This window comes from Mirounga angustirostris, unplaced genomic scaffold (assembly GCF_029215605.1).
Source record: "Mirounga angustirostris isolate CCGP_5_RB_7025 unplaced genomic scaffold, mMirAng1.0.hap1 SCAF_10, whole genome shotgun sequence".
NCBI classification, from domain to species: domain Eukaryota; kingdom Metazoa; phylum Chordata; class Mammalia; order Carnivora; family Phocidae; genus Mirounga; species Mirounga angustirostris.
In genome coordinates, this window is record NW_026991718.1 from 107,729,534 (window position 1) to 107,752,919 (window position 23,386).

Genomic DNA, 23,386 nt, shown 5'->3' on the forward strand with positions numbered 1-23,386 from the left:
TTGAATCTGCTCCTTATCTCCATCTCTCCTGCTCTCATCCCAAGCCACCATCTTCCACCTCACCGGCTGTAACTCCTCCATGTTCGATTTGCTCTACATATGCCCCTCCCATCCTTTCTCCACGGGGCAGTGGAGTGACCTGAAAACAAGAAATGAGGTCATGTCCCTCCCTTGCTGGAACCCTCTGAAGATTTCCCATCAGACTTAGAAGTCATGACCAACTCTTCAATCTCATTCATTTCATTCATCCTCCTACTGTCCACACCCCAACCATACCAACCATTTCTGTTTTTCAAATGTGACAAGTTCTTTCTTGCCCCAGGACCTTTGTACTCACTGTCCCCTCTTTCTGGAATGTTCTTTCTCCAGCTCTTTGCATAATTGGCTTCTTCAAGGTTCAGCAATAATGTCCCCTCTTTAGTGCTTCTTCATTACCTTACTTATGATGGCCCCCCCACCTGGATCATAGTCTGCCTTTTTGATGACTCCTTTTTAGCACTTATCACAAACATAATAATTTTTCTATTTGCTTATTTGCTGGTTGCCATCTCATGTCTTAGAAAAAGTCCACTGAGCCCTAGGAGCCCAGCCAGACACTGGGTAGACAACGATTTCTCCTCTAGCCTCCATACTTACCGGTATACGGGCTCACTTGGGGCAGGGCGAATTTCCTATCTATCATTTTGTCAATGGTGTCTAGCCCCATGCCTGCCAGGTAGCATGTGATCATCAGCATGTGATCAAGAGTGGCTGTCCGAACTTGTATCAGATGAGTGAGTGGGGCAGCCAACAGTCTGGGCACAAAGGATCTGAATCCAAGTGAGGTTACATAACTGGGGACCTTATCAAAAACAAAGAGAATGAAATTTCATATAAATGAAGTGTAAACACAGTCTAGGGAAAGCTTGAGTGTGTGATTATGGCTCAAAACCAATTATGGACTCAGTCTTGCGACTAGATTAGGCCTCTTATACTAATATTTTATATTTGTAGAGGCTCTAGAAAACGTTTGCAGAAAACATGTTTGCAGTAATTATATCATTTAATGCTTACACCAACCTAGGAGGTAGATGGGGCAGACAGAATTATCTTGACTTTGCATATTGCGAGATGATTTCCCCAAGGTCATCAGCAAGGCAGAGGTGGGGCAGGGACCCTATGCCTTTCCCCCAAGGCTGAGTGAGTTGTTTGACTCATTTGTTCTAAGACCAAAGGAATATTCTAAATCAAACCTTCACAACCTGTAGTATACATGCCTTTGTTTCCTAAGGTGCACATTTCTGAAGACAATAGCTTAGACCAATTGATGTCTTGGAGCTTGACTTTCTGCCCCAGGGCCCAATCTAGGTAGGGGCTTCATCTCCACTTTCTTCTGGAGATGGACCATGTTATTTAAAACAGAACCCCCAATTTACTGAATATCAATTTTTTCTAAGTCTAGTCGTTGCGTTTACTTAATAAAAATGCTTTGTAATATACATACAGAAAAATGCACATACCATAACGGTGCAGCCTAATGAAATCTCACTAACTGAATATGCCTGCCTGCCTAGCACCCAGATCAAGGCATAGAACATGACCAGCTCTTCAGAAGACACTGTGGGTCTCTCTGTAGTCACTATCCCCCCACAAGGTGACAGTGTCCTGAATTCCAACAGCTTGGGTTAATTTTATCTCTATTCTACTTTATATAATTGCTGATGGATTTTTGTCCTTTTCCCATTCCCTCCCCTCCAGAGGCTAAGACTATGAGGTTCTAGGCTCAAATGACTCCTTTACTGAATAAAAGCATTTACCTAGGCATTTGAGGCCTTTTGTGTTTTGCCTCTAACTTTTGTTTCCCTCTTGGTTTCCAATTCTCCAGGAACCTGGAGTTAATCCTGAGTCTTCCCTGCCCTTCATACTGCATCTCCCATCAGTGCTCAGGCCTCGGTGGTTCAGTCCAAGAGCTGACATCCTTGACTACTTACTGAGCATCTACTGTGTGGCAGGCATCCTGTGATGAGCCAGCATGCAGAGGTACATAAATCAAGATCTCTAGCCTGGAGGACCTGACAATTACTGAGGCAGGGGAACAGGACAGAAAAACAAAGTGTTTCAATGTAATTTCATTCTAAATCCTGGGTAGTATGCAGGGGTACACTTATACCAGCCTAGGGGTTCAGGGGAGATTTCCAGGAGAGTCCAAGGGCAGGGATGGGGTGTGTGGGGGGGGACTTAAACAAGGAGTAAGAATGATCCAGAGGAAAGGTTAAGATAATCCAGGCAGAAGGAACAGTGAAGCCCTTGAAGGGTTTTTTAGGAGAATGGAAGGAATGGAAATGGACACACTCTCCCACTCCCAACACCAGTGTTTGAAGGGACAGGAGGAATAGGAGTCTGAGAAAGAGGAGGGAAAAATATGGCCGGAGACATAGAAGAACAGTAGGAAATGCAGCCACAAAGCCAAAGGAGGAGAGATTTTCGTGAGAGAACACTGCGCCGGCTCTGCCAAATGCCTCCAGAAAGTTCCAGTAAGGTACACACAGAAAAGATCCCCTAGATTGTGCAATTTGAAGGAAATGGCTAGTTTACCTGGGTAGGTTCAGAGGAAAACAGGGACAGAAGCCAGATTGTCAGGGGGAGAAGAGAGGATGATTTCAGGATAGAGACAGGGATGGAGGTGGCTCTTTACAGAAGCTGAGTTGAGAAGGGGAGAGAGGTGCAAGAGCTGGGAGGATGTGGGTTGTAGAAGGGGGTGGTGAGTGCTGAGATGCACAGGAGGCTACCTGAGGGAGGGGACTCTCCAGAGAGGCTGGGAGGAGGGGGGGGTCCCTCATAGGCAAGTGGGGCTGTGGGAAGCACCTCCCAGGAATGGTCTCCCAGGAGGGAAACAGGAAGCTGGGAGTAGGGGCAAATGGTTAGATAGGGAACTTGAGGTTATTTGCGGGGAGTGGGGGGGGGGTGCAGGTAGGAGAGGTCATTTGTGAAGGACGAATAAAGGGCAAGGGCTGTTCGGATGGGAGACCCCTCTTGTGTCATGGTGCAGGCCTTCATGGCTGCCCCGGGCTGGGCTTCCATTGGATCAGGTGGGCCTGGGGTTCAGAGAGAGCATAGTGAGATGGCTAGGGAGGGGCTGCTGAGTGAGGGAGGGGGCATGAAGGGGGTCCAAGGGACAGGGAAGGTTGCTTCCTTGAGCACCTTGTGGCCTCCAGCGTGGGCTTGTGTCAGATAGATCCCCAGAACTGGTGTTCTGAGTTAAAGGTGGGTACATTTAAATAGATATTTTAACAGATACAGGGCGTGCACTGAAACAGATCGATATTGCCAAATTACATTCCCAAAAGGCAGACCAACTTCGACTCCTTCCCACAGATTTTGAGAAAGCCTATCTCCTTGTGCTTTTACCAGTCTTGGATGTTATTAATATTTTTCCAGCCTTGGATGTTATTAATCTTTGCCAGTCTGATAGGGGGAAAAGGATATATTGATGACTACGTTCTGTCCCTTGATGGAGAATAGAGGCCCCCAGCCCTCAGAGAAGGGCTGGGTGGGGGTCTCTAGTTGTCAACCACTGAGCACAAGTCCCTCCCAGGCCTCAGGCCACCTCTGCCATGCCTGCTCCCGGCCTGACCCCCTGTATTGTCACAACCCCTCCTGTAGCACCCCTAGCCTCTCATCCTACCTTACTCCTTGCAGATTGTTTTTCCTGCACTCCTAGCCACTCCGGGGACCCTGAGGACACTATGTCCCCGACGATGGCTGTACTCATAGCTGGGTCTCTCCTGGTGGCCAGCCTGGTGGTCAGGGTGGCATTTTATGGTATAAGCATACAACGGAGTATTTTAGGAGGGGAATTCTGATACAAACTACAGCAGGGACAACCCTTGAAAACAAAAGACAAATATTGTATGATTCCACTTATGCGAGGCACCTAGAATAGGCAAATTCACAGAGACGGAAGTAGACTAGTCCTTACCAAGGGGTCACGGGGAGTTAGTGTTTCATGGGGACACAGTTTCAGTTTGGGGTCATGAAAACTTTCTGGAGGTGGATAGTGACGATGGTTACAAAACTGTGCGAATGCCCTTAATGCCCCTGAATTGTACACTTCAATAGTTAAAATGGTAAATTTTATGTTATAGGGATATTTTACCACAATTTAAAAAAGAAACAAGGGGCGCTTGGGTGGGGCAGTTGGTTGAGCGTCGGACTCTTGGTTTCGGCTCAGGAAGTGAGCTCAGGCCTTGAGATTGATCCCCGGCCTTGGGCTCCACACTCAGCACAGAGTCTGCTTGAGATTCTCTCTCCCTCTGCTCCTCCCTCCCGCCCCATGCTCGTGGGCACGTGCGCTCTCTCTCTCTCTCTCACTCTCTCTAAAATGAATAAATAAATCTTTTTTTTTTTTAAAAGATTTTATCCATTTATTTGAGAGAGAGAGAATGAGAGAGAGCACATGAGAGGGGGGAGGGTCAGAGGGAGAAGCAGATCCCCCGCTGAGCAGGGAGCCCGATGCGGGACTCGATCCAGGGACTCCAGGATCATGACCTGAGCCGAAGGCAGTCGCCCAACCAACTGAGCCACCCAGGTGCCCCATGAATAAATAAATCTTAAAAAGGAAAAAACACGAAGTGCTGACACATGCTACAACATGGATGAACCTTGAAAACATTGTGCTAGGTGAAAACAGCTGATTGCAGAGGACCACATATTAATGTGATTTGATTTATATTCAATGTCCAGAATAGGCAAATCCATAGAAATAGAGTGTAGATTAGTGGTTGCCAGGGGCTGGAGGAATGGGGAAATAGGGGGGAACTACTGATAATAGGTATAGGGTTTCTTTTTGGGGTGATGAAATGTTCTGAAGTTATATAATGGTAATGGCCGTACAGCTTTGCCAATATACTAAAACCCGCTGAACTGTATACTTTATTATTTTTTTTTAAAAGATTTTTTTTTTTTTTTATTTGAGAGAGAGAGAATGAGAGACAGAGAGCATGAGAGGGAGGAGGGTCAGAGGGAGAAGCAGACTCCCTGCCAAGCAGGGAGCCCGATGCGGGACTCGATCCCAGGACTCCAGGATCATGACCTGAGCTGAAAGTAGCCGCTTAACCACCTGAGCCACCCAGGCGCCCCTGAACTGTATACTTTAAATGGTGACTACTGTGGTATGCGAATTATGTAGCAATTTTAAAAAGAGCATGGGGCTGGGGGCAGTGCGAGGGCTACGTGGTATTTCATACAGTGAAATATACTCCAGTTTATTCAGCCATTCCCCAGTTGTTGCACATTTGGGTTGCGTTTCAGGGTTTTTTTTTTTTTTTTTTCCTATTTGAAACAATGCTGCAATGCACATCCTTGAGCATGTAAAAAAAAAAAGAGAGAGAGAGAGATTATTCAGGCAGATCTTGGGCTGTCCCAGGCTGCCTCATACCTGGGCATATGCCAATGTGAGTCTGATTTAGAAAGTGTCAGTTCCTCTGACACCAAGACGTGGTGTATGGATGAAGCTTCCACCCTCTGCTCCAAGCACTTTCTCAGAGTTAGAAGAAAAGACTTTGAAATGACTGTCGTTTTGCTTTCTTCTATCACTGAAGACCTATTATAAATTATATTGGCCCCATATTACCCTGAGGAAACAACCCAAAGTGAGGGGAGTTATGGTTTAGATCAGGGGTTGGCAGACTACACCCCACGGCCTGTTTTTGTACCATCTAAGAATGGTTTTTACAGATGCTCATTTGTGACCGATTTGATGATACTGGAGACACTAGCTTTGAGTCAAATGAAGAAAATCTTATTCCCTGTTGCCCCCCCATTCCGTTCTTCTCATTAACAGACGTGTACTACAAAAAGCTTATACCCAATTGCTATAGTTGTATTTTGAATTTCATCAATAAAAAATTTGTGGAAATTCATTTTCTCTCATTTTATAACCACCCATATAATATCCTTGATTTTGCCTCTTGGCCCACAGAGCCTAAGACATTCACTATCAGGCCCTTTGTGGAAAGTTTGCCAATCTCAGTTCTATACTCCAGAGAGATATCGGAAATAAATATGGTAAAGAAAAGCACTGTATAAAGATGGAATAGCCCCCAAGCTACAATTACCTCTCAAAAATAACACAGCCTGGAAATGACAGAAATTTCAATCAAATTATCCAGGTCACAAAACGTTCTGCTGATTTAGTTTAGAGAAGTTAAGGGGAAAGAAAAAAACCCCTGTTTGTATCTTCTATACTAGGAAAGGAAAGTGAATAGGAAATAGGAAAATGAAACGACTAGGAAATTATTCATGTATTTTTTGAATTGATGATAAAAATAATTGTATGAAAATAAAGACATGGATACATATTGACTATGTAAAATATACTTATGTATTCCAGCCCTGAATAAGCACTTTATATAAAAGATCTCATTTAATCCTCGCAAGAACCCTCCAAGGTTGAAGTCAAGGTCATCCCCTGATACCAACTCCCATCTGCTAGCTGCAAAAAGTGGTACTTTGTCCAGAAAAAAAGAAGCAGCTGGAGACTAGCTGGCAAAGGGCTCTGAATGCTGTGCTGGGAAATAGCCTATATTCTGTTTTTTGTTTGTTTGTTTGTTTGTTTGTTTGTTTTTACCAGACCTGGAGGCCCCCAAGAATTTCCAGAAGCGGAGGAAGTGGTCAATTTTGTGTTTTGGGATGATAACAAGGATGGCTTTGGGAGATAACTCTTGAGGCCAAGAGGCCAGAGAGAGGGCGCCTGGGTGGCTCAGATGGTTAAGCATCTGCCTTTGGCTCAGGTCATGATTTCAGGGTCCTGGGATCGAGTCCCGCATCGGGCTTCCTGCTCCTTGGGAGCCTGCTTCTCCCTCTGCCTCTCTCTCTCTCTCTCTGTCTCTCATGAATAAATAAATAAAATCTTTAAAAAAAAAAAAGAGGCCAGAGAGAAACTTTTTCAACAGTCCAAGGAAGAGCCAGTGAGGGTTTGGGATGATACATGCAGAGAAGAGAATTCCAGATACACTTCCTTGTTCCAGTTGGCCATACATAGGTTGACAGAATGGACATGGGGGCTGAGAACAGACAGCCAAAGTCAACTTCAAAGTTTCTGGTGGCAAAATGGGAGAGCCCAGATAAGAAGCAAGTTTGTAGTAGGAGAAGAAGGAGTAGGGAGATGCCATATTTAAAATTCCTGGGTAGTATCTAGGGAGGTTATCTAGGGCAATCGGAAATGTGTGTCCAGAAGTTCAGAAAGACATCTGGTTGAGAGAGAGAGAGAGAGAGAGAGACTGGGAACCATGAGGAAATGTTGCCTTTCAGAGGGGATTCGAGAAGTAAAGAGCAAGGGAAAAGATGGGAGAGAAAGGAAATGTTAGTAAAAACTAATCTTTTTAGGGGTGAGCATGGGGCAACTCTTACATCACTGAGAAGGAAGTAGGGGGGTGTAGGACATGTAAGACCCAGTGGTATTATCCCTAAAAAAGAGTTTCAAGAAGGAGGGAGAAGTGAATGGAAGGTTACAGAGCCGTCTCCATAGAAAATAAGTGTTCTAAACAGGCAATTGGATTTGGCTATTAGAAGGTCACTGGTGACGTCTGAGAAAGCAGGGAGTGACACCATCAGCCTGAGGAGTGATGAGAAGGAGGGGGAAGGAAGAGAGGCTGGGATAGTGGAAGTTTTTTTTAGGATAGAGAAAATCTGTGAGGGAGAAAGAGACCCTGAAGATGCACTGAAGACTCCCTCCTTTTTCTATCCCAGATCTCGCATTCCTGGCTGAGCAGGACCCATAGTCCTCCTCACCCCCCAAAATAAAGGTTGGCTAGAAAACACTCTCACTGCTGAGGATGTTACATGGAGAGGGGACGTGAATTTTTCTCTAGGTGTTGGTCACAGGCTTTTCATCTCTTACTTCCTCCATCTTCAATGAGGATCAGAACACCTGACCTTCCAATGTAGAAAAAATGTTTTTTTAATTCAAGTATAGTTGACATACAATAAAATGTGTACTGAATTTTACAAGCCAACTCTTGTATTTTAAACATACAAGTTATTAGAGAGGTAAACATGATGACGCATAACTCTTACAAACAGCCTACACTTTGTATTTGATGAAATTCCCAGTTGCTAGTCATACTCCCTCCCCCCCCCCATTGATACCTGTAACATGGAGTTCCCCAAAGTGTGTAAAACAGGCAGAAAATTCCGATGATGAAATCTGCTCCTCCCCATGTCAGGTCAAACACAGTCCACAATTCTTCAGCTCTCTCTCGAGGTGCTTGGGGGAACTAGTCAGTTATTATTCGGTGGAAACAGCAACCACCACAGTGGTTTCAAGATGGAAGGTGCTAGGAGAGTGCTAATTATTAGTGTTTTTTGGTTTGTTTCTGGCCGTGTATTCAGATAGTCTTCAGCAGTGGCTCGCGAAGTGTGAACATCAGACGGCAGCTGCAGCATCACCTGGGAAGCTGTCAGAAATGCAAGTTCCTCTCACTCCAGACCTCCGGCCTCGGCAGCCCGGGTGTGTGTGTGGGGGGGGGGGGGGGGCAACCACGTGCGTCTCACTCAAGCGCTCAAGGTGGGGCTGCGATGAGCTAAATTTTACCTGCAGCCCCTTCCGCTCAGCGGCCCTCATCCAGCGGCATCACCACGGGAGCTTTTCAGAAATGCAGTATCTCGGGCTGCACCCCAGACCCGCTGAATCACAACCCGCAGTTAAACACGATCCCCAGGGCAGTGGAGTCTGAGGAACCTCGGGCTGTATTACCGTGTCTGCATGATGTAATGAGGACCTCTCCTCCAGTAAGTTAAAAAACCTGACGGCCCAACCCGAGAAACGGTGAAATTGCCTTAAAACCTCCAGCCCCCTGAGCCCAATGCATCGCGCCAACTGCACGATTATCTTCCCGCAGCGATGACAGGGCTCAGTGTCAGGCAGGGTAAAAGGGGGGAGCCAGGAGGGGGAGGCTCCGGGCGGGAGCTCTGCATTCCAGGTGGGCCCCAGGAGCAGGTGTGGCGGGAAGGCGCGAGAAGGGGGGCGATTTCCACGCAGGGAGGGGAGCTCAAAGGGACATGGGGTGGGGGTGCGCGCGGGGAACGCCGCGGGGAGCGGCTGGGGTGGGGGCCGGCTGCCCAGCCCGGGACCCCGCGTGAGGGGGGCAGCCCCTCCCCCGGGGGAGGCCGGCGGGCGGGGGGTCGGGGGCGGAGAGGGAGGTGGGTCCCGGGCGGCGCGGGGGCGGGCGGCTCCGCGGCTCCCCGCCCCCGGCCCGCCCCTCCGCGGCGCCATTTTGCAGGCGGCTGTCGCGGGGACCGGAGGCGGAGGCGGCGGCGGCGGCGGCGGCGGCTGGCACTGCGGCGCCGAGGCGCGGCGGCAGGACGGGAGCCCAGCGAGCTGCAGCCAGGTGAGAGCCGGGCCGCCGCGTCCCCCGCCCTGCCCGCGAGCCGCACCTGCCGGGCCGGGCCGCGAGGTGCCCGCCGCGCCCACGAGGCCGGCCTGGCACGGCCCCCGCGCGCTGTCACCGGCCCCGCGGCGCGGCCTGCGCCCCCCCAGCCCCGGCCGGTCCCCCGGGTCCCCGCACCCGCGGGCCCGGGTGGCCGCGGGACCCGTGGATGCCCGGCGAACCCCCAGCCTCCGCCGCCCCACCGGGCCCGCTCGGGCCCCTGGGCGCTCACCCGGCCCTCCCCGGGAGCCGCAGCGCGCTCGGGCCCTCAGGCCGCGCCGCGGGGAGGCAAGTGGGTCCCCCGGGACCCGGCTGGCCGCGGCCGCCGCCTCCTCCCGGGCCCTCGGCCCGCGCGTCCTGGGGTCGCTCTCCCCTCGTCCCTCCCCGGGAGGTGCGCGCTGGCATTCCCGCGCCCCCGGAATTCGGGGCCATCAAGAGGGCGGCGGGGGGTGCCTTGTACATTTTTTGCTTTCTTCTCTCCTACAAAGGCTGCGCCAAGTAATTTTAGAAGCCGCTCCTCGGACCCCAGGGCCTTTCTCTTCGGCCTGTTCCCCCGGGGGTCGCGAATTCCCCTTGTTGCTACCTTGCTGGAAGGAGAAATTGACATTTTCGAGTGTGACTACTTTAAGGGCTCAGAATTTTCACCCTCCTTTGACTCTGGATATACCCTTGAGTGGGTAGCTGACAGGAACTCGGCCTACAGGCTGGGGGTTTTAAGCATGACTGATGAGAAATTCTTGATTGTCAGAGCAAAGGGTAAATGAGGGTAACTGCAGGTGGAAGGAAGTCACTCATAATTGATTTCTGGGTCTGGGGCGTCAGCGGGGGCTGTTACTTTTATTCTTGCAATGCTGGAAGATGGGAGGGGGACGATGCTGTCCCTGCTGACGTTTGGGTGTGCTGAGAAGGCCGGTGATGTGCGAGGACATGGGACCGGGAGTCCCGAGGCAGTCTGGTTTGAGCTGTCATTAATTGGCCATGTGACTTCTCGCGGCCAGTTTCTTCCTCTCTAAAGCCAGAGACAAGAATCCGGGGTAGCTGAAGGTTTTTTATTTTTATGATTTTGCATTTGAATGCTGTTGGGCTGGGGCGTCACCATTTCCAGTTGTCTACACCTGCCTTTTTACCTTTGCACATGACTTTCCCTGGATAGCCCCGAAGGTGTTGGAATCTGGTGAGATTTATAAAGGGCCTTTCAGCTCAGAGATTCGGAATTCTGTCCTGCGTTATGGTGGACTCTATCAGGATCACTTGTGAACCTGTCACTAGTGGTCTCTTTTCACTTATCCAGAATTTAATAGCGTTTGGGCACCAGCCTTTTAAATGGCCAGCGGTGGGTGTGCAGTGTAAGCCCTTATGGCACACCTGTTAGTTGAAAGAGGTGAGCAGGTGTGTCCAGCCAAGCTACCTGTTTCACCTGACAGCCTGAGCAGGAGCTATCTGCTTTCTAGACCATTTCCTTTGTCAAAATGGCGACCGATTCTTTCTTTGAATTCCAGGGCATTTCTCTTGGTTTTTTTTTTTTGCTCTGAGTGGGGAGTGATTTTTTTTTTTTTTTTTTAAGGAAAGAGGTATTTCAGGAACTTTACATATTGACTTTTTTTCTTTTTTCACATGGTTGCATGGCAGTTGTATTTTCTGACTGTGGCAAAGTTAATGAAGCTGAGTTCAAATGTCTGTTAGGATGTTTCAAAAATGCTTATGAAAGTACTTGGCTAGAATATCTGTAGAGGGTTTTGCTAGGTTTCATGCCAGCTACCTTGTCTGTCTCGTTTGCGTAGCAAAGGCTAGAGGTCTTAGTAGTGCAGGAGTTAGGTGTGGCAGGAGCGAGCTCACATAGCCTTCCGGTAGTCCATCTGCTAATTTGGTGCCAGGTGCTGTTGAACAAATCATTGTTGAGTACTCAACATTCAGTCTTTTGCCCTCAAGGAGCCTAAGGTCTGGGATATTAGAAGTCCTAAATTGGCTATTGCCATCCTGTTCAGTGTCTCTAAAGACAAAGCTGGGATCCTTTTGGGGACTCCTTTCTGGCACCACTGGTATCTTGAGGAATTTTCCCATTTTGCTTAAGGGAATTAAAAGTCAACCGTCATAATTTGCAATTACATAGTGCTTTGTACTCGTAAATGAAAGCTTTTTAAAAACTTATTTTTGGGGCACCTGGGTGGCTCAGTCGTTAAGCGTCTGCCTTCGGCTCAGGTCATGATCCCAGGGCCCTGGGATCGAGCCCCGCATCGGGCTCCCTGCTCGGCGGGAAGCCTGCTTCTCTCTCTCCCACTCCCCCTGCTTGTGTTCCCTCTCTCGCTGTATCTCTCTCTGTCAAATAAATAAAAATCTTAAAAAAAAAACCCCAAAACAAAAAAACCTTATTTTTATTTAATCCTCTTAGGCTTCTTTTCTAATTTAAACATTTTACAGTCCTTCCCAGGCCTTGCCTATAAAACTCCCAACACACTGGTCCGTTCCCAATGCCAGCTAACCTCATTAATTCATTTTTACTCCCTGCTGTTCTTCCAGTTATTCTCTTCTCAGAGGACCGCCTGTCTGGGCTTTTATTCTTTTGCTAGGGAACATTCCTGCTCCAGGTTAAGCTGTGCATTACTGAGCTGTGCATTACTGATACCATAAGGCATACTGTGTGTGCCTTATGGCACTGTCTTCCTTTTCTCCCCAGCTTTGCTATTTCTAGCCTGTTATTTTGTCGTAGGTTCTAGATCGTTGACACTTGAATAATTGAGGTTTGCTTGCAGCTTATACTTTTCATAGGATTTTCACATATTTAGTACATTTATTGAGAACCTGCTGTGTGCCAGGCAGTGTTTTTGGTGCTCTGGTTGCTGCATGGAGATTCTCTGCCCACATGGAGCTCACACTCTGATGAGGAGGCAAAGAGATTTCATGCCCTGAAGAAGAATCTGGCAGGATTGAGGGTATTAAATGTTGGCGTGGGAGCTGAAATTTTAGGAAGGATAGACAGGGAAGGCCAGAGTCACCTTTGAGTGAAGATGTGAAGGAAGTGAGTCATGGGGATATCTGAGGGCATAATGTTCCCAGTGGAGGCAGCAGCAGATGCAGAGGCCCTGAGGCAGGAGGAGAGCATTTGGTTTTTGGGGTCAAAGAGACAGTGGGAGTTGAATCATGTAAGGCCATGTGACAGTAAGGTCTATGGATTTTACTTTGAGGAGAATGGGAGCCGATGGAGGGTTTTGAGTAGAGGGGACAGGGACTGACCTAGCTTTTAACAGGGACATGCTGGTTATTGCTGTTTGAGAATCAACTAGAAGCAGGGAGGGCAGGGCAGCAGGGTGACCTCCTGGGTGAGGGCTGAGGGTGGTGGTCAGACCAGGGTGATGGCGGGGTAGTCGTGGAGGTGGTGAGAAGTGATGGGATTCTGAGGTGGGGCTGAGGAGATCTCTGATAGACCAGATAATCGAGGTGGGGGTGGTATGTACAAAAGAGAGTTGAGGGCAATGTCCAAGTTTCTGGCCTGAGCACTTAGAATGAAAGGAACCCAAGATGTCTGAGATGGCTGAGGAGCAGGTTTAGGGCATGTTGTCATGCCAACCTGACAAACCCAAATGTAGTCATAAAGGGAGGGGGAGTGGGTGTTTGGGGGAGCTCCTCCTCTGCGGAAATGTAAATCTTTCTGAGAACTTCTCGATGTCCGTAGTCTTAATTCTCTCCTCTGACCTCAGCAAGTCCCTGACCTCAGATGTAGGTGGCTTCTAGGGCCCTCTGAAAATGTACTCCACGAAGGAGAGTTCCATCTCCTCATTTATTCAGTAACCATTTCTTGCACTACTTCAGTGGGGTTGCATGTTATGCAGGCCTAGAATCTAAAGATAGCACAAAAAGCAAAGAGCTGGATTCATCAAAAATGACCTTTGAAAATTCCTATATCCCAGGAACTGTGGTAGGCAGGATCTGCATATATGCTGTATACAGAAACATCTAAGTATTCAAGTGTAATGAACACAGTGGTGAACAATGGATAATTTCACAGAGGGTCATACTTCGGACTTAAGTATTCTCACTGCCATGCACTGTTCAGTAGCTTTAGATTGCGGCCCCAAGCCTTTCTGTTGGCCATCGTTTTGACTCCAGTTCTTCCTTATTGTTTCTCTGCAGCCTCAGTGAGTCCTTCAGTTGAGGGGGTCAGAGTTGCCTTGGGCCATTGCTTGCCTGGCTGCCCCAAACCATGGCTTTCTCTGGTCAGCGGTCAGGAAAGCCTTCTTCATTCGCAGTAGTAAAATGCACTTCTCCTCTGGGAGCCTCTCCAGGCAGTAGAGGGGACCCAAGAAAGACTGGACAGCGGGCCCCATGACTTAGGGGGCCCACTAACACTGCACATCAGCTCTGTGCTGAGCACTTGTGGTCCATACTGTTAGTCCCAGCAACTGGCAGGCAGAGGCGTTCTGGGCTGCATTTTATCAATGAAGAATCTGGAGTTTGGGTAACTTACCTGAGTTCACTCTTGGGTCTTGATTTCTACTCTTAACCTCCAGTAATCTGGGGCCCTCAGTGATAGACTGCCCTTCCCAAGTCTTGTCTGAAGCTCTGGGTTTGTACGTTCCTGTTGACATAGAAGAGGGTAGAGAAGCTAGTGTTGGGTGCCGGGTGCTCTGCCTAGCACCTCCTGTGTTCACTAATGTCCTTTAATTACGGCAGCCCTGGGAAATGGGTATTACTCTGGTTCCCACTTTACAGCTGAGGGGGCTGAGGTCTGGATCCTTCTTGCTCCCCCCCCCTTCTCTAATCTGGCCTGTTTTTCATTCCTGGCTATGGTGTTTCCTCTGTGTACCCCAGCTTGGTTCTTTGCTCCTCCCCCCCCCCTTTTTTTTTTAAGATTTTATTTTTTTAAGTAACCTCTACATCTAACGCCCAACGTAGGGCTCGAACCCACAACCCTGACCGAGATCAAGAGTGGCACGCTCCACTGATTGAGCCAGCCAGGAGCCGCGGGTCCTTTGTTCCTTCTGTTAGTTCCCCCTGGCATTTCCTGTAGGAATCATCCACAAAGACACCCCCCGCCCCCCAACACATAGACCTTTCTTTTACATGGTCTCCCTTTGAGGTGTTATTCCTTTGCCACCAGCTTCATTAAATTAAACTTGCATTAGCGTTTTCATTCGGGACCATCCCTTCATCCAGGAGGCCGTGGTGTTAGGCCTCTGTGGATGGTCTTTCTCCACCCCTCTTCTGATGGAGAGCACTGCTGGAACTGCTGTTCCTCATATAGTCAAATTGGTTTGGCTCTCTTGTCCCCTCCGCAGTGCTGGCTGAAATCCTTTGCTGTCTCCAGAGGCAGATCCGCTGGCTTGGGGGTACAATCTCTTCCTCATCTGACGTGGTAGAACTCAAACTGGAGAGTTTCTCATTCAGAAGGTCTGGGTGGGACCCGATAATTTGCATTTCGGATGCTGCCAGTGAGAGAACCCCCCCGCCCCCGACCTGTTCTGGTAAATCAGGTTTTACTGAAGCACAGCCTTGTGCATTCGAAACACCATATGACCTGCAGGCCTGAGATATTTGCTTTCTGGCCCTTTTTAGGAAGAGTTTGATTACCTCTGCTTCACAGTGGTATGGATGACATCAGTGCTGAACACTTTCTATTGAATTCATATTTTATCATCGAGAACTCTTTATATATTAAGACACTGATTCACAAATTATTCCACAGAAGTATGGTATGGGGAATATAGGCGTATTTTGAAGTGTTAGGGAGTATAACAAGCATGGCACTTCTTTTAAATCTTCTGTTTTATCTAAAAATAATGTGAATTTTTTATTCTATTCCAGAAACATCAGCTTGGTTTAATATGAAACATTTTTCCTTCTTAATCTTTGAGTAAAGTTGATGCTACTGGATGTGTTATTTTAATCCTACTTTCACTCTGAGAAATAAGCCATTAAGATTTGCATTTTTTTGTCATAAGTTGCAAATATTTGTCTATGCTTTGAATTCAGATCTGTCAATCTTTTTCTTTCTCGTGCCTTCTCTACCCCAAGATTTTATTAATATTCCTTTATATGTTTCTTCGTTCCTTTTTTTTTTTTTTAAGATTTTATTTATTTATTTGACAGAGAGAGACACAGCGAGAGAGGGAACACAAGCAGGGGGAGTAGAAGAGGGAGAAGCAGGCTTCCCGCGGAGCAGGGAGCCCGATGCCGGGCTTGATCCCAGGACCCTGGGATCATGACCTGAGCCCAAGGCAGACGCTTAATGCCTGAGCCACCCAGGCGCCCCTGTTTCTTCGTTCTTTTTAAAAATATTTGGCTGTTATTTAATACTTGGAGTGTGGCATGGAGTAAGGATTATTTTTTCCTCTACATTTTTTCCAGCACCATTTATTCGTTTTCATCCTTGTCTTATTAAAATGACACCTTAATCATATGCTGAATCCTTAGATCTGTTGTGGGACTTGCTGTTTTATTCCATTTATCTGTCTATTCCTTTGCCAGCACCTTGTTATTTTCATCATTATGATCACTCTATAGTAGGCTTTACTGTCTGGTAGTGCCTATGGTCTGTTCTTTTTTATCCTGTATTTTTCATTTTAGGGTTTCAAAATAATGGGAAATTTTATTAAATGTATATAAATTTGGGGAGACTTGTTATCTTTCTAATGAATTATTCTGTTTGTGAACATAAATCTTTGGGTTTATGCAGATCTTTTATAGCTTTCATTTTTCTAGATTTTTTTTCCTTAATAAATGTCTGCAGATTACTTGTTTATTGCTCTTTATTTAAAAATATTTATTTAGAATGAGGTGATTTCCCCTTGCCCCTCCCTTCCTCCCACTGGTAAAGAGCAAGAATAGAGAAAGTACCTGATTGCAGTCTATATATCTTAGAACCAACCACTTGTATTACTCAGGATAGTTATGTTAGCCAAAATCTGTGTCCTAACGAAATAAAAAGTTATTTTTTTTAAAGATTTATTTATTTTAGAGAATGTACAAAGTAGAGGGGGAGAGGGAGAGAGAGAATCTTAAGCAGATTACCCGCTGAGCAGGGAGCCCTGCATGGGATTCGATCCCAGGACCCCAAGATTATGACCTGAGCGGAAGTCAGATGCTTAACTGAGCCATCCAGGAGCCCCCTTTGGGTTTTTTTTCTTTTCTTCTTTTTTTTTAAAGATTTTATTTATTTATTTGACAGAGAGCGAGAGCAGGAACACAAGCAGGGGGAGTGGGAGAGGGAGAAGCGGGCTTCCTGCTGAGCAGGGAGCCCGATGTGGGACTCGATCCCAGGACCCTGGGATCATGACCTGAGCCGAAGGCAGACGCTTAACAACTGAGCCACCCAGGTGCCCTGGGGTTTTTTCCTTATACATTTCTTTTTTCCTTTTTCTTTTCTCTCTCTCTCTTTTTTTTTTTTTTAAATTAGGCTCTGCGCCCAGTGAGGGGCTTGAACTCACTACCCCGAGATCAAGAGTTGCATGCTCTCCTAACTGAGCCAGTCGGGTGCCCCATATGTTTCGTTTTCTTAATAAATTAGTATTTATAGAACAGGTTTTAATGTGACGGTCCTTTTAGTCAGTTTTTACTGGAATGCATTATTGTATATAATCTTTTATGATATCGAAGAAGTGTCCTCTTTTCAAGGTCTTTTTCACTAAATTGCAGTATTATATATACATAATGTTTTTGAATGAACAAAGTTTCTCACCTTGACATTGACCCTGGAATTTTGTGTACCACAAAAATCCTTGGTAGAATCTGTCCCTGTTATTGTGGTAATTCTCCACAAAGAAGTTCAGTTTCCCTGCTAATTTGAGGATGACCTCAAATTTCTTGCCAGGGGGAATTATAGGAGTTCTGTCTTATCTTCAGGTTCATCCCCAGGGCCTCTGTTTTCTAACCATGCTGTCATATTGTGCAGCTCCTGGCATCTTTTGTGTTGGGGATTCTGACCCGCAGTCTTTGAAAATGTGCTCTCCCTCAGAGAAGTTTTTGTGGCTTCTTGTTTCCCTTCCTTTCTCTTTCATCCCTGTGAAGATAAACTGAATACTCTAGCAATCTCGATTTGCCTCTTCTGTTGAAGTTCTGCTTTTCGCACCTGCTTCCTGACACCCGGTGTGAGTTCAGGCCCTGCACGTCCAGGCTGCCCATCCTGCAGCCTGTGTCCCCACTTCTCCCCCCAGTTTCAAATGATGGGTTTGCACCTTCACCTCTTGAACTCCCTGTGGGATCAGCTGTGGGCTCATTGACCAGGGGCCCCAGATGCTGCTCTGCACCCCCTCGGAAGCCCTGGCGGGGGTGGATGGGATAGGGAGTCTTATATTATTACTTGGGCAGTAAAAGCAGATGGGGTCCAGCTCACTTTTCCTAGCATTTAGTTCAGTGCTTAGGGCAATGCTCCAGAGTGACTTCAACTTTTTTTTTCCCTCCAATTTCTGTTTTCAGCTCTTAAAATCTCATCCTTATTTTTGTTTTGTTTTGTTTTGAGTAGGTGTCAGGTGTCAGTCAACTCCTGAAGTACATTTTCCAGACTTTGTTTTGACTGACTCATTGATAAGTATATATGCATCAAGTGTGTTTGTGCGCATCTCAAACAAGTTGCACAAAAACCATACATAACTTTGTATGCTGTGTATTCTGAAATCTTATACTCCTATTTCATGAAAAAATTAGTTGCGATGCCCTGAATTGAGTTTGTGATGTGGTCATGAAATCCATACACGACTCCGCCTGTGAGTTGGAAAGGTTATTTGTCCGAACTATCCTATGGTAAAGGAACTGCATGAGGTTCTGAGGGAGTGGTGGGGAAGGAACTCTCGACACAGAATAACCTGCAAAAAAAAACCCCAAAAAACTTTACTGAGTTGTTATTCCATAAAACTCACCTTTTTAAAGGGTATGCTTCAGTTGTTTTAGTATATACACTGAGTTGTAGACACCGCCACTTTTCATTTCCAAACCATTTTTATCAGCCCAAAAAGAAAACCCCGTACCTATTAGTGGTCAGTCCCCATTCTTCCTCCCCTCAGCTTCTGGCAACCACGACCCTATGCTGTTTCTATGGATTTGCTTTATCCATATCCATTTCATATAAATGGAATCATACCATATGTGCCCTTTTGTGATGGGCTTTTAGCATGTTTTTATGATTTATCCATGTTGTGGCATGTATCAGTGCTGTATTATTAGTTGATGGACATTTGGGGTGTTTCTACGTTGTAGCTGCTATGAATAATGCTTCTGTGCATGTTGCTGTACACGTGTTTGTGTGATCATGTTTCTGTTCTTTTGGATAAATATCAAAGTGTGGGATTACTGGGTTATATGATAATTCTATGTTTAACATTTTCAGGAACCGCCAAATTTTCCAAAGTAGGTGGGTCGGCAATATGACCGTAGCAATTTCTCCACATCCTCACCAGCACTTGTTACTGCCTGTCTATTTGGTGATAGCCATTCTAGTGGGTATGAAGTGTTATCTCATTGCGGATTTCATTTGCATTTCCCTAATGACTAAGGGGGGGGGTCTCTTTTCATGTGCTTACTGGCCATTTATATGTCTTTGGAGAAATGTCTATTCAAATCCTTTGCCCATTTTTAAATTGGGTCGATGTCTTTTTATTGTTAATTTTTTATGTACCAGTCTCTTATCTGATATAAAGTTTATAAATTTTCCCCATTTTATAGGTTACCTTTTACTTTCTGATGTCCTTTTGAAACAAAAGTTTTCTTTTTAAAGATTTAATTTATTTAATTTAATTTTTTTAAAGATTTTATTTATTTATTTGGCAGACAGAGACACAGCTTGAGAAAGGGAACACAAGCAGGAGGAGTGGGAGAGGGAGAAGCAGGCTTCCCGTGGAGCAGGGAGCCCGATGTGGGGCTCGATCCCAGGACTCTGGGATCATGACCTGAGCTGAAGGCAGACGCTTAACCGACTGAGCCTCTCAGGCATTCCTCGATTGGTTTTGAGTTAATTTTTGTATATGGTATGAGGTAGGGGTCCAACTTCATTCCTTAATGTGTGATTTCCAGTTCTCTCAGCACCATTTGTTGAAGACTATTCTTTCCTTATTGAATTGTCCTGGCACCCTTGTTGAAAATCACCTGACCATAAATGTTACGGTTTATTTCTGGGTTCTCTGTTCTGTCCCATAGATCTGTTTGTCCATCCTTATGCCCGGATATCTTAATTACTATAGCCTTGTATTAAGTTTTGAAATTGGAAAGCACGAGTCCTCCAGTTTTGTTCTTTTCCAAGATTGTTTTGGCTATTCTGGTCCTTTGCATTTTTATTTGAATTTTAGGATCATTTTGTCAATTTTTGCCAGAAAGGCAGATGGGATTTTGATAGTGATTGCATTGAATCTGTAGATCAGTCTCGATAGTATTGCCAAGAACTACATATTTTTAACTGAAAAATTTCATGAGATAATATCTATTTGCACTAGGAGCAATGCATTTTATATTCTAGCTTATTCTAGCCCGTTCCATTCTTTTATTTTTTAGTTAAAATAATTGCTGGCCCCAGCTCCGTGAATTGATTTCTCTATTCATGTTCATGGGGTGTTAATGTATTGTTTGAAAAACATGTTCTGGTCAGTGGTCCTCAACCTTGACAGCAAACTGGAATCATCTGGAAAACTTTAAAAAACTACAGCTGCCTGGTGTCATCCCAGAGACTAAGGTGCACTTGATCAGGAGTACAGCCTAACTGTTGGGATTAAGAAAGAAAAAAAAATTTCCCAGGTGATTCCATTGTGCGGTCAGGGTTGAGAACCATTGCTCTAAGTGAGGTCAGGTGCAGATATTTACCCCTTTTAGAGCCTGTGCATAGTTGACTGAACGTACAATGGGATGAAGTGTGCATACTGCTAACTGTGGAGCTGCATGTGTGAAGCATTTGGTCACTTTGGTGAAAAATGTGCTAGAGAGGTCTGTGTACTTTTTCTTCATTTTTTTTTAAAGATTTTGTCAGAGCGAGAGAGTGCACAGGCAGCGGGGAGAAGCGGCAGGCAGCGGGGAGAAGCGGCAGGCAGCGGGGAGAAGCGGCAGGCAGGGGGGAGAAGCGGCAGGCAGCGGGGAGAAGCGGCAGGCAGCGGGCGAGGTGGGGGGGGAACGACAAGCAGGCTCCCTGCTGAGCAAGGAGCCAGATGCGGGGCTTGATCCCAGGACCCTGGGATCATGACCTGGGCTGAAGGCAGATGCTTAACCGACTGAGCCACCCAGGTGCCCCCCTTTTTCTTCATTTAATCTGACCATTGACGTTGTTTTCCTGAGAAATAAAAGAATTTTGCTTTTTACTTTCTCCTGGGTGTGTGTAGTTGTCTGTGGTCTGTATAGGGAGCAAGGATAGAGCACTCCCTGGGGAATGTCATTTCTCTTTTGCTTTTCTGCGATAGGAAATGGGCTGATTTGAGAAGAATATGCAGGAAATGCACAGCTATTTTAGGGATTGTTGTATAAAGAACACTGAAATTATTGGTTAGAATTACTATAGAAGTATATGAAGCTATTGGTCAGAATTGATCAGAATTAAGGTCAGAATTACTGGAAAAATGCCTGAAAGTGAGACTGGTGTCCTGTCTTAGAATATTAAAGAATATTAGGACTGGTGGAAACACATAAAATAGCTTATTTTACTCATTGAATATTTTTTCTTTATTTGAAAGTAAAATTTTTTGTTTGTGTACATGTACATATGAACACATGTATATTTGTATTTTGAAATAGAGATACAGGGGCTATTTAAACCAGTTTTCTTTTTTCTTTTTTTTTTTAATTTAGCAGTGTACGTTAGGCAAATGACTAAATCATTAAATAGCCCTTAAAAACATGGCTTTTAACAGCTCATTTGTGCTGAATGCATCATGTTTTATTTGACAAATCCTTCCATTGTTGGGCATTTAGCTTATGAGCCATTTTTTGCTGTGGTGAACATAATACAATAGTGAACAGACTTGTATGGAAATCTGTGTGCATTTTTCAGATTATTTCTTTAGACTACTTTTTTGGAAGGGACATTGTTTACATTTTTAAGGCTTTGTTACATAACGTATATGCAGGATACTTACTGCATCCAGGTTAATGGTACTGGGAATTATTGCTATGTTAAACTTTCCTGACCCTCCCCCCCCTTTTTTTAACCAGTTTGGGCAAAGAATAGAATCATTATGTTTATTCTGCTTTTCTTCGGTAACTAGTGAGTTTGAACACTTCTGAGTTTTTTTGGGCCATTTATATTTTGTTTGGCTTATTTATTTCCTTTACCAATTTTTCTAGTTTTCTGTTCCATCTTTCTCCTGGTGATTTATAGCAGTTCTTTTTATAGCAAAGGTATTAGCACTTTAGTAAATGTTACAAATATGTTTCCCAATTTGTCTTGTAATTTTATGATGTATCCAGGAAGTTTTATTTGTAGATCATTTTTAGGACTTTAGTTTTCAAAAAAAAAAAAACCCTCATTTTTCAGACTCTAAAGTTTCAAATGAAACGTTTTTCTTAAAGATGAATAAAAATCTGTCAGGATGTGATTTTGCTTAAAAGGTTTTTTAGATTTCAAATCTGCTTGTCTTTTAAAGTATGATGGGAATAATCAGCTGAATTTTAAAAAGTTAAATATGGACTTGAAGATTTTTCACCATCCTGGTCCCAATGAATGGGAACTTTAAGTGGGATCACCCGGGAGTTGGGGTGCTGTTACTCTAAAGAGCCAGAAAGTGGGGCTAGATTGTCAGTGACAAGCTTTCCACTCCAGTTTTAAATTTTGACACTTTTGATGTTCAGTGCTTTCCCCTTTGGGCATGTATGATGTCTGTTTTGGGTCGATGGAGTTCTTGTGCTTTCATTCCTTACTTTTGCGCTGGTACTATTAAAAAATTGAGACTTTTGCATCATGCTTCAATAATAGCCTCAAGTAACTTTTTCTAATTATATCCTTTAGGCTTTTTCCAAAATATGGACTTCATCTGTATTCCAGGTCTCTGGAAACGCTTGTCCTAACTAGTTTTCAGTCCTTGTGAGTCTTGTTAACTCCTGAGGTCGTGGGCGGGCTGTTAATAACGAGGGTAGCACAGGACTTGCAGTAGGCACTAGGTGCTCTCTGTGCCCATCCAGGCATTATTATTTTCCTCTCCACAGTTTCTAGTGGGAATCTGTTGGAATCTGTTCTCTTGCTGCTTCTAACCGGGTGTGAATCTCTGCTTCCCCTCTGTGCCCTTCACTGCCCTTAGCGGGTGGGTCTGTGGGATTTCTAATTTACCCTTTGTGTTCATTCTCCCACCCAACCATTATGGAGCACCATCTTGGGCAGGATACTGAGGTACATCTGGGGAGAAGTAGCCTGTCTGAGACCCTCACATGACCATCTCCAGGTCTTCCCTGGTTCTGAGTTCAAAATTCTGACCCTGAGTTACTTTAATCTGATTACAGGTATTACCTAATTGTGATCATTCTCTGGCACTTTGGAAAAGTTTTAGGGAGTTCTGGGGTTAGCAAGTCCCAGGGGGGGATCTTGTCCTCCCTCTTCACACACACCCCTGGTTCTACTCCAAAATTACTCCTGTCTTCCACAGTAATGAGGCCCCGGAAATGGGTACAGGAAGGGGGGAATGATAGCAAGGGAGCGCCCTTGAGCTGTCATGTCTGGGTGTGTCAAGGAGCACCCCTCACCAATAGGCAGAGAATGGGGCTGTTCAGAGAGAGATTGGGGCATTAGAGCATAAGGGCACGTCCGTCCAGTCTGACAGGGAAGCTTTTGGGGTTAGCTTTTCAGCTTAGTTGAACTCAGCTGTACATGTTCACGTGCTAAGGCACAGTTTATTAAGGAAAAATGGAACTGTTTGTGTTAGCTGAGCTTGACTTATTACCACTGATAATTGTCATTGGACTGTGTTTTTAATTTGGTCATTTTGCCAGGAATATAAATCAGACATTACTCCTTAGATCTTTTGGGTAATTAGGAAGATTGGCAGGCCTCCATTTTTCTTGAATTAAGTCATTATTATCCTATTTGT

General features: G+C 45.5%; 1 protein-coding gene across 5 annotated transcripts in view; it reads left to right on the plus strand.

Annotated features, from left to right (window-relative positions):
* Positions 1–9,232: 9,232 nt before the first annotated feature.
* Positions 9,233–23,386, plus strand: part of SLC23A2 (solute carrier family 23 member 2) — a 146,330-nt gene continuing 132,176 nt past the window's right edge. For 2 of the 5 annotated variants that reach the window (XM_064572855.1, XM_064572850.1), the window contains exon 1: positions 9,242–9,368. The gene's annotated coding sequence lies outside the window, so the exon portion shown is untranslated. Of the gene's footprint in view, positions 9,369–23,386 lie in introns of all 5 variants that reach the window. The other 3 variants (XM_064572853.1, XM_064572851.1, XM_064572852.1) reach the window with 3 other exon arrangements.